Source organism: Lipophrys pholis, assembly GCF_963383615.2.
Source record: "Lipophrys pholis genome assembly, chromosome: 6".
NCBI classification, from domain to species: domain Eukaryota; kingdom Metazoa; phylum Chordata; class Actinopteri; order Blenniiformes; family Blenniidae; genus Lipophrys; species Lipophrys pholis.
Genome location: NC_137629.1, coordinates 18,797,024 through 18,809,001, shown reverse-complemented (window position 1 = coordinate 18,809,001; position 11,978 = coordinate 18,797,024).

Sequence of the window (11,978 nt, the reverse complement as noted above, 5' to 3'; positions counted from 1 at the left end):
TCCTCTTTAATTAACCTTGTAGGAAATTAATCCCGGTGTTAAATGGACAAGAAAAAGATGTTTGATTACCACCGCGAGCCAACTGGGACTTCTCCCTCTGTCTAATTGCCCAGGAAGAGGGGACAAGTGAAAAAAAAAGTAGCACAAATGAGAAACAGAGAAACAAATAGGGGGAGAGAGGCGAGAGCAGAGAGTCTTGAGTCCTGTGGTGTCATTAGCGCGCGTGTGAATGTCAGTTGTTCCCCGGAGCACCGATAAGGCCTCAACAAGGAGAGAGAGGGAGCGAGGGGAAATAAATAGGGAAAAGGAAACGGTTTGTTGGACTGGGACTGACGTTATTGTCGACGTTCTTAGGGAGGTGAAGAGCTTGATCGCTGTTCATACCTAAAAATGTCCAAATGCATCAACTGGAACGGTTAATAACGGTATAAAAGAAACAGAGAAGACATGTTAAAATATCAATACATCACATGAAGTGAAAATATTAAAGGTGAAAATGTTACATCTTGCTCATGTGATGGACGCATTACTGCAAATACGGGAGTGAAATGGAGTGAACAGTGTCACTGAAAGCCTCCACAGGCCGCAGGAGTTTGTTGCTGACTGGTGGGAAGATTCCTGCTTCTGTTAAGACAAAGTGTGAGAGGAAAAGGTACAACAAAGACAAGCTGCGGCAACCTGGTCTGGATCTGTGGAGAACTACAACTGGACCATTAGGTATAAAATCCTGTTGTTTTACATCAGGAGGTCCCAAATTGTGGAGGACGAGTGACGAACCTTCCAATCTGAGCTCCTTCCAATCCCCAGTGACGTGTAAACAGTCAGGGGGATTTGAGCTGCTGCGTCATCAGCTGCTGTGTTTTATCAAGTGTAAAGTCTTCATAGTCTAACATCAGGTTGTAAGCAGCTTCTTTCTGATGAAAGGGAGCTTATTATATTTCAATTCATTGGTTACAAAAGAGTATGCTTCGATGAAAATAGGTTCACCATGCATTTAAAACACACTTTTATAGTGAGGTACAAATGCAGCAAATCAAGATTGTTTCTCTTTTTCTCCTTCTATGTACCGTAAATATCTCTCTCCAAGCTGAAGTCAATAGTTTATTTCTTCTCCCATCTGTTTTAGATATACAAGCGCAACGCCATTAGAATTATAAACAGCCCCCTACATTTCCAGTTTTGCAGTCAAAAGGATGCAATTCACCATGTGCTTTCTTTGAGTTGCTTGTTGCAGGTTTGAATGCCTGAGCAAGACATCCAAACCCGCAACCCTCTGGTTACAAACTCAATGTGATTTCTGGAGTTAAAGCCGCTTTGTCCCCACTTTACTCTCCATCACTGAGGTCCCAGAGTAAGTCGGTGAATGCTCCCGCATTGCTCCTTCAGGATAGCTTGTTTTTTTTTTTTTAAGTTTTTAATTTGATTGCACTTTTAGTTTACTGCACATTCTCTGCTTTCCATCTTGTGAAGAGTCGCAGCCGTTGGCAGCACAACCTCTCGCTTCACTTGATTGTAATCTTCAGCTGCTGCACTATTAAATTACCGGTTATGCTACTTTACACACTCGAGCAAAGACGATGTGAGAACGTTACAAAGGAGGGGTGTAATTAACTTCAGTGGTGAGAGTTTGGAGTGTACCGACACTACTGATCAAATGCAGAAAAGTGGATTCTGCTGCTTGAGGAGCGAGAAAAGACCCTTTGATGTTGAAAGTACCCCGAAAACAGCCTCCAAAGACATCACCTCACTCTTTCCCCACGTCCTCCTCTCTGCTCGAGAAGCCTGCTGGTCGAGCCCGTCCAGCAGGTGCTTCTCCTCTCCCCTCACCAACGTGTCCAGCTCCGGGCTGACCTCAGCTCTCCATGACTCATCCTGTGGCGAATGTGTGCGTTGGCTGTGTTCATCGGTGGGTGTTGACTCCACCAATCCCTGCAGGTGTCTCCATCAATAAATCCGGAGGGCAGAGAGAAAAGAAACAGCAGAGGTTACATCAGCTGTTTAACGGCCAGTCCTCATGGCGGAACGACACAAAAGATCGATTCCCATCGACTCCTGAAGTGACGTGTGTTTGCTTTACCTCTCCGGGACCGAGACGTTCTGCCATTATAATAATAGAAAAAACGTTTCTTGGATCTTTGTGGTCACTGTCATAAACTTTAGGTTATTGGTTGTAGTTTTGGTTTAAAGACCAAAACTACTTGCTTCAGTTTGTCACATACTTTTATTTACTAATGTTGGGATTAAAGTGATCGAAGTCATTTTACCTTTAGGCCATGTTAGTGCTTGAAGTTAACTTACACATACCAGTATACATACTGTATTCCATAAAGTTCATAATTTAGTTACTTCCACAGCTAAAATACATTAATGGCCATTTTTTAGTAGCTAAAAATAGCATTTTACAATAAAGCTTATTTAGCAGATAAAAACAATTGTAATTGCTCTGTTTTGTAACGTCCAGAAGAACCCGATCATCTACCTCGGCTTTATTGTATTTGTTTTGGAAAGTTACCATTAGTGCATATTCGAATACAGAAGTTGTAAATCATGCATCCTACAGAGTAAAAACACTAACCAGTCATGGCCAGTGTTTATATTTCTGCCAATATAAAAGTGGAGGCGCTTCTTGAACTGTAGTTTAACTACAGTTTGAAGCGCAGTTGGTGGCGTGGGTCATTTTTCCCCATCTCAAAGTTGGTAGTTTGATCCCCCAAGTTGTCCTTCATGTTGTTCTTGATGGTGTGCACACTCCTTGTGTGGACTGTGTGTGAATGTGTGGGCAAATGGATGAATGTGGCTGATTGTCAAGAGTGCATTGGTAGTGCTGAAGCAGTCAAATGTGTCCTATTAGTAGAAGTTCATTCATCATTTATAATGACCATGTTTTAAAGGTGTGGTGTTGCCTTCAAATCATGTTTAATACAGTTTCTGTCAATAGACTTTCATTTTGTAATGCTGTTTCTAAACATCCAACACCTCTTAACCTTGTAAACATGTGATACTCTATCACTTAACTTCCTCCATCACCATGATGATTATTAAGGCTGGTTGTAATAATCTACATTTATTCAGTTTTACATCCTCCAATAAAACTGTATTGTTTTATTTTGTATGAGTACAGACTTTAGTGTACATCATTTAGGTCAGTTTATCTAAAGGTCACACTGTGGCCATTCTGCTCTTTTATCTCATGCGACTTGAAATATAGATTAAATAAAGACTAAATAATAAATAAAGTGATGATTTTCTTCATTCTCAGGCTTTTCAGATTCCAAAAACCGGCATTTTAGGTTAGTTGGTGTTTAGAAAATATCCCCAAAGCATCAATCTGAATGTTTATGATTGTTTGTCCTGTGATGGACTGGTGAGTAAGTGGGATCAGAGCCACAACCCTGTATTAGATTAGATATTTGTTTTTTGTTTTGAAGTCTCTACTCACAAGCAGAAGTGAATGTAGCTTGATATTTACCCTAAAGTTTTCAAGCTGGTACATTTTAAATGGTATGACACATCAGTGGTTAAACCGGTGGGCGCTTTTTGAAGATGCACATTTACCTCTAATTATGGCGAACTCTATAAAAACCCAACAGTAAACACTGTGATCAGTTAACTTGCAGGAGTGCTTGTTTCCCCACTTGTCTATTAGAATGTTGTTCCTGTCAGTCAGGCCTCGGCTCAAGTCCATTGTCTCCTGCTCACCTTGGCTTCTCCTCTTTATGAGCTCGTTAGCGTTAACTCATCAGCGGGGTCAAACTCTCTGAAAACACGCATTACAACGCAGCCAAAAGATCAAGTTACACCATTTGAATAAATACAAGGCAATTTGTCATTGTCATGTCAGAGTTGCCCCTTCCTCTGTCTGCCCTTGCTGCCTCTCTCATCCTCCTCCTCCCTACCCCCACGTTTGCCTCCCTGGCCGTGCCTCCGCCGGCCCGGCACGGCGGCAGGAAGTGGTAATGGTGATTGTATTAACCCCTCGTAGAAGGATCTGACCCCCACTTCTGCTCGACTGAAGGTGATGGTAGAAAAAACACACTTGGACGTACTGAATGTGCGCAACCTCACACTAAAGGATCAAGCAAAGAAAAAAAACAAACTCAGATTTTCTGATGTGACTATTAAGAAAGTGACAAGTCAACCATTGTTTGAAAAAGGATCACATGCAGAAATGAGATGAGGAGTCATGGAAGGCAGTTCACGTTGGGCAGTGCTTGTTGTTTAAGTGTGGCACAATGTTTCTAAACCAAACAGGTTAAAACGGCTGAAATAAATATTTAAAATTTCATCTCAGGATGCATAAATTGTTGTCTTATGTTTTCAACTTTCTTCATGAAGACATTTATAATGTCTTCATTCTTTGTCCTGACATTAGGGCCATGTAGATATGTTTGTATCCACATTTCTTTCTTTCCCTGAAGGTATAAACATTTCTGCCATCTTCCAAGTTCCATTGTCTTCCTTGTTCTTGTCGCTGGTCACACATGAGTTGGCACTGCTCAACACTGTCCCCACGGGTCATTAGTGGTGTTACTCTGTATGCCACGCATCCTCAGATCCCTGGAAAAGTTCCAAATTACACATGTAATGAATGCAGAAGATGGATAAAAGGCTCCGTTCGTGTATTTTGCCTCCAACTTCAAAGGAATGATTTGTCACCAAAGAAAGATACAGGAGACACGAAAGAAAGAAAAAACACGCACACATGGGGGACTCAAATTTTCTTTTTCTGTGGTTTTGTGTCTTTCAGTGGTTTTCAAAGTGTCTAAGGACGAGTCCCCTTTCTCTCAATTTGAACCCAACCCCCACCCCTCATCCGGCTGCATGTTTGGACTAATGCCAAATAGTAATTTACCGTTGATCCTGTGTTTCCTTTTTGTTTTATATGATATATTAGTTAATGGCTGCTGAGATCTCGAGGCAATGGAAACTTACCACCTTCTGTGCTAATTATAGACATTTCATTTAAAATCTGTCTTTTATTAAATTTTTTTGTCAATTGCCAATGTTGTCTCATCTAATAAAGTTAACCCCCACCGATTTCTTCACGTCTTCAATTGACCCTTGCACCTTCAATCAAATTTAGAAACAACAAACACAAACATGTGATTTTGTTCCGTGGGAGGGAACCAGAGAAAACCTTCAGGTAGAACATGCAAAGTCGACACAGAATTCCCCACCAGTATGAACATGAATATTCTAGTTTTGAGTAAAAAGATGCAAACCACTTCTCCACTGTAATCGATTTTCGGTACATTTAAAAATTTCCCCGTTCAACTGTCCTGACCTGTACTGTGTGTGTGTGTGTGTGTTCCTGCACAGACGTTCCTCTGGTTTCCTGTTACACTGTTTTCATCCCTGCTCAAGCTGCGCTGCATAAGGAGTAATTATGTTTAATCAGGAGCTAGATAAGGAGAGCCACAGGCCTATGGAGCTATTTCTGTGTGAGGCAGATAACACTCTGCAAGCCATTGATACACTTTCGATTCTGAACACAGGACAGTGACAGACTGGTGGAATATCACAACTGACACAAACGGATTTGAATGAATCTTTTCATGTACAATTATTCTCATGAAGATGTGTTTCAAATGGGGTTTAAGGTTTATATATAAAACTGTTAAACCTGAATGAAAAATTTGCCGGTTTTCATGAAAAAGTTTTGGTATACTTACTTGCTTTGCCTGAATTAATATATTGTATGTGTAAATGCAAATGTGTCCAACTCCAAGCATGTTCATTTATTCAAGGTGTCCAGGACTGTTCGGGGTCAAAGGAATGCCCTTTTCCCCCCAAAATATCACTTTTTTCCTTAACATTTTCTGGGAATAATCATGAGAAACATAGTTAATTAAAATATGAATTGTGTATTTATATTAATAAAACATGCAATTATATCATTGAAATGATTAAGATAGGGAGGACAGTGTATTCCCAGCTCTCTGAGGGGAGAACCATCCCCACACAATTAAAAAAAAAAAATCAATGTGACCTGAAGGAGACTATTATATGAATTAACTTTTACACCAGCCACATGGATGAGTAGTGGTTAGTGGATTATTGTGTGAAATTCAGATGTTCTTCATGTTCTCCCCATTATCCAGGTTCTCTGATTTCCTCCCATGATTCTAAAACATCCACGTGACGTTCATTGATGACCCTAAAATTGCCCATAGTCATAATCCAGTGATCTTGAATTGGGTAGAAGCTGAATGGATGATTTTCTTTATACAACCACAGTCAGATGTCGTTTCACTGCTTGCCTGTCATTTTCTTTAACTTATTTATAAATTAATCATATTAATTAACAGCTCTAAATACATCTCAGTGTCTTGTTTAAGAAACCAAAACATCCATCAGAGGCAGAAATTTGCTTTTTATACTCCAAAAATACATTGGAGGGATCCAAGTATGAAGCTATGTCATTAAAGGCCAACGGTGTAAAGTCCTGCAATGATCTAATTGTCAGTAAATGTCATGCAAAATTTCCGGGGACCCTGAACTGGATGAAGCAGAATGAGAGACGGATGGATGGAATAATTTTATATTAAATCTTTTGGATCGGCCAACTGATGTCCTCCTTCGTTCCAGTCTCATTAAAAAGCCGCTCCTGAAACTCCTGAAACAGCAAATGGTCCGTGTTTGTGTTAAAAGGGTCTGAATCTTCACAGAAAAGGCTCTGTTCTACTAGTTGGAGAGTTTATTTTCCTCGACTCAGCACCTGTTATTCCCGTTCCCCTGCACGTTAACGCCGCGCTGACACCTTCAGCCCTAAAACAGAAACACTGAAACAAACAAGAGTGGTCTCTGGTCTTTTTCGGTGAGAGAGTAAAGTTTTCCTCGGAGGAGTGTAGGGGACGGAAGCAGAGAGGGGCACCTCTGAGTGTATGGGGGTTAGCACAACAGCTCAGACCTCCTGCACTCCTTCATCTGGTTGCTTCAGCATCACTCCCTCCCCCTGCACCCCCTCCGCGCCACTCTCTTAAGCAAACCCTCTTCATTCTGACAACCTACTAACTCTTAGATAAATCCTGCCCGATGTGAGATCCCGGCTGTTCCCTCCTGACCCAGACAACACCTCTGAAAATAAGCACATACACACAACCCCCCCCGGGGGCAGAACCGTGACCTATCCGGACTTTGACCTGTGTGGGTGAAACAGTCAGAGTCCTTGCGGACGCAGATGTCCTCTCGGCTTTAAAAAGACTGCACAATCTCTCCTTTACTTTCTGTTCTCCTCCTCTTCTTCATCCTTGTTGGCTGGCTGGCTGCCCCCCCCCCCCCCCCCCCCCCCCCCCCAGCCCCTCTGGAGACTCAGTGATAACCAGGGTAGACGTGAGGAGGAAGGGAGCGGAGGAAAGAGGGGTAGAGGGAGGTGAGAGGGAGTTGTGATGTCCCGACTCAGGGATATTTAATCCGCTCTGTGAGGGGCGAGCGTCTCTCTCCCTGTTTGGCTTCTGGAGATCAAAGAGAGGCAGTTCAGATCCAGGGCGAGATCGCTGGCTTTCTCCTCCTGAGCGGACCGGCGAACACACCAACACTGGAGCATGCGGCGTGAGAGACGAGGACGCCGGTGGTGATAATGAGACAGTGACTGATCACACTTCATGCGTCTTCACTGTACCTTCCTAATCCTTCAGCATACGAGCAAACAAAGTCAAACACACACAGGCAGAAGAGGAATGAAAGGTTACAGCGGATTAAACACCCACAATTGGCTTCAGTGTGGAATAACCTGCGGTGCTGCGTTTTTTCCCCTCATGTATAAACACTACAAAACTATTGCTGAGAAACTTTTTGCTTCAGTCTGCTCCCACTGATTAAGACCAGACAGTCCGCTTCATCTGGCATGGGCAAACTAAAACAAACACTCCTAATAGTTTTGGTTGTACTGTCGTTTTAGTGTTTATCTGAGAAAACAAGTGAAGTTACATCTATTTAATTATTGCTGTTCAGCTAAAGTAAACAGTTTAAGGCATCAGGTAGGGGGAGGGAAGATGCTCAATGATCTATATAAAGAGGAAGTGGTGAGACACAACCGCTTAGATAAATGTCCGATGCTTCAATTTGCTGAAACCCAGTTTACATGACAACAGCTCAAGTGAAAACACATGTTTGTTTGTTTTTTATAAGTTTTTTCAACTATAAACATTACCAATGACAAGTACAAGGATATTTGTATAGACAGAAGATGAAGTAGAGTTGCTATTACAGGCAACTCACAGCCATAAAACTACCAAGTCCCAGGAGAACATGGACTAAGTGTCATGACACTATGGAGACAAACATGTTTAGGTTTCTTTCAAAGTTTTGTGAAATAGTAACTGAAGTCAGCTTCATCTACAAATATTTTTCACATAAAGAGAACCACTTCAACCAGCTAATCCACTGTAGGTACTATGAACACAGTGTGATGCTAATGCTTCTAACAAAAGTTACCAACAGACACACCTTGAATTTGTTTGAATTAGAAGTTTGGTGTCTGTGGGACGTAAAGTAAAAGCAGGATGTCCTTTGAAAAATTTGATATCCTGACTTTCTCAGGCCTTTTGGGTGTTTTGGGGGTCCGTTTACACACCGATGTTGGTCGGAGCCACTGAAAGCACATCGTTTTGAGAATGGCTTCCAAGGTGGAACTTTTCAAAAACGCTCTGTGGAAATGTCCATACGAATATCTGTGTTCTTGACATTGTTAATGTTTATAGTGTGTTGTTATCTGCACGCATGTTTGTGACTTCATTACAAAAACAAACAACACCGACTTGCAGACTTCATCGCTTTCAGGGTTTCTCCGGTTTTTAAAAACATTGCTGTGTAAATGCCTAACTCTTCTGAAACAACAACGTCTATTCCCTTAAAACATTGAACAGTCCGAAGATCTGCTGTGGTAAACCTCTGTCAGCAAAGTTTTCAGGCGTCTGTGGCTCAGTTGGTAAAGTGGTCCATCTTCCACCCTCACAGTTTGTGGTTCCATTAAAACTTCATTCAAACGCTTTTCATTTATAAGTGGGAAGTTAGAGGGGATTGTCCAGTACAAATAATATTTTGGGGGAAATATTTGGCAGATCAGCTGCGTGTTAAACTAGAATATCAAATGTGTCGGAGTGCTACTGCCGACTTGGCTCTGATGTTTACTCACTCTGTGAATGTACCCTTCTGAAGCGCAGCTCTTTAATGTTGGATGCACTGTCGTTTTCATTCCAATGCAATGCCGACAATGTGTCTCACGCTCTCACCAAGTGTTTATAATATTACTTTAAAGAATTTCTGTGACTCATGAAGTGAGTACATTTCAGCGCTCTGTTTCATCACCCCGGAGGAGTTTGTTAACAGTGGGAGCTGTAAACCGTATAGCTGGCGATAACAAAAGTGATGATTCCAATGTTTCCTTTCTATTTGTATTTTAATTTTATCCTGAAACACACATGCACTCTGTACACACACACACACACACAGACACACACACAAATGTAAACCCGCCGTTCCCCTGCCACTCGGCTTCTGAGGTTTGCAGGTCTCTGATAGGAAGCCTCTGAAATGGAAAAGAGATAAGAGTAAATAAACAAATAAATACAATAAAACCGAATTTGTGCTGGTTCAGTGCACACAGAGGGAGAGGGAGGGAGCGCGAGGCCCGACGCAGAACCCCACAAAGATGCATTCTCAATAAAGCAAAGCAAGGTAAATACCTAAGTGAATTCATGCAAGTTCCATTTATTCAGCGAAATCTGTCGAGACTGCAGCGATAGACGGAGAGGCACCATTTGGCTCTCTAACAATAGAGCTATCAGTTACCGCCTCTGTGTTCCCTCGATATGATCTCTGTCCATTTTATACAACCAAATTGCCCCTCCTCCCCTCAAATAAAAAATTTAAAAAAAAGAAAAACGCATTTTATTTCCATCACAATAAAGTTATTTTGTGTTGTCAGCTAATTCTCAATGGCCTGACAAGCTTTCCTTCAGTGACGCCTCAGAAGAGGAACCGTGCTAAACCAAATGTTCTGCACAGCCAGTCTGCCTTTAAAGCAGTGCCACGGGCTTTGATGTGCGCCCACACCAACGCGCCACTCCAGCAGCCTTTCTTCTCAGATGTTGCTTAATTACACTATCATAGTCTGTTAATTACCTTATCGGTGCTGCATAATCCCATGGTCAGTGCCTGAACGCCACGTATCAAAGCAGAGCAAGTCCCTTTCAAGTGCCTTTTTCCTTATTGGCAAAAAAAAAAGAAGAAAAAAGGGCCTGATTAGTGAATTCAGTGGTTTGTGAGATTACAGATGAAGTTGTTTTTTCTTTATCAACAATTAATGTGCTGAGGAGAAAATAGAAATAGGTGTGTTTGTTTTACTTTGTTTATTTGGTGTAGTTGGGTTCATTTTAATTGTTGCCCCAGAGGATTGTTGTGTCGTAGGAATAACAAAGACAGAAACTACTCGGTTTGTAGATATAATGATATAAAGGATCAGTTTAATGGGGGAGAAAGTGCATATTTGCTTACTTTTCCAGAGTTCAGAAAAAAGTTTGAGTCTTTGTTAATAGCTTAATATAGTGGAAGCAGTAGGAAGACATATAGGTGTGTATTTTGTATTTAATTCACTGGATTGAAACTTCACGGGGGAAAAAAACGCTTACAAGCTGGGAATTTTGTTGGATGAGTAAATATTACAGTATTTAGGTCAGTGACTCATGTAGGATGGGTTCCATGTGCAGAATCTTTAGGATCGGTCTCAGTACAAACATGATTTTAATTGAGCCATCATTACTAACGATTTACTTCTTTTGATAAGAGTTTCTTTATGTTTCTGTGCCCGTCACAGCTGAAGGTATCGTACCTGTATCCTAGTGCCACTGATGATTATAATATCTTGGGAACATCAGACACGAATCTCGCCACATTCATGTCAAACTCAACGTTCAGCGTTAAGATTTTGCTTGGCAAAAGGCATTTCAGTTATCTAATTGACCTCAAATGATTCCAAGGAAAGTCCTGCACGATGCTGATGAATACTTTTTACATTTTTAACAATGGGATATCATTGCACAAAGGTCTTTGAATGTGACAAAATTAATCATTTTCAAGAAATAGCTCTTTAGATTCAGGTTGTAATTTTTTAAAATGACCGAGACCTCACAAAGTAGTACAACTTCATGATTTATGCCCTTATTGCGACAGTAGTTGAACGCGACAGCCTTGTTTTTCTTCCTTGTGACAAATGTGTTTATGAGTAATTTGCACTTTTCTTAATAGACTTCACCATGAAACTGGACAAATAGTATTGTCTCTGAAATGTTCGTACTTTGTAAACAAAGCCGGGATTTAAGATCATCAAACCTTGAGGATGAGGTGCAGACGGTCTTTATTATCTGTTCCTGCCTTTAAAAATCAAAGCTCAAAACCGATTCATCCAGACAGACCTCTAATAACTAATACTGCTCCTATTCAATAGTATAGTCCTTTGTTTTATTGTCACACACTTTAAGAAATGTTAAATGGCCCACAGATGCAAAATTGTAATCAGAGTACACATCAATTCTCACATTTTCCTTAAAAATGCACGAACCTGTTGTTCGCAGTGTATACATGTGTTTCCTGTGTATGAACCATCACATATAGGAGTGTGAAACAACCCGCCTTCCCACACAGTCCCAGTTTTCTCCGGCTGGTTTGGAGAAAGTCTGGATTCCTGGTGTTTACCTTGAGTGCGTTTGATGAGGCACTAATGTGTTGACTGTGTCTCCACACAACTGCGTTTGGATGTGGAGACGGTAATTAAGAAATAATTGAAAGGGCTAGAGGAGTGTGGAAGATGCCCGCCTCAATGTTAATTCCACTCAGAATACGTTAACGTATGCACAGATGTTAATGTCGACTCCATGTCGGGTTGGTGGTGTGTGTGCACCTCGGCTCCCTCCCCGGCTCACATGTATTCTCACCCTCAGCTCCGCCGGCAGCCCACTGGATCTGTCAACTTGGGGAAA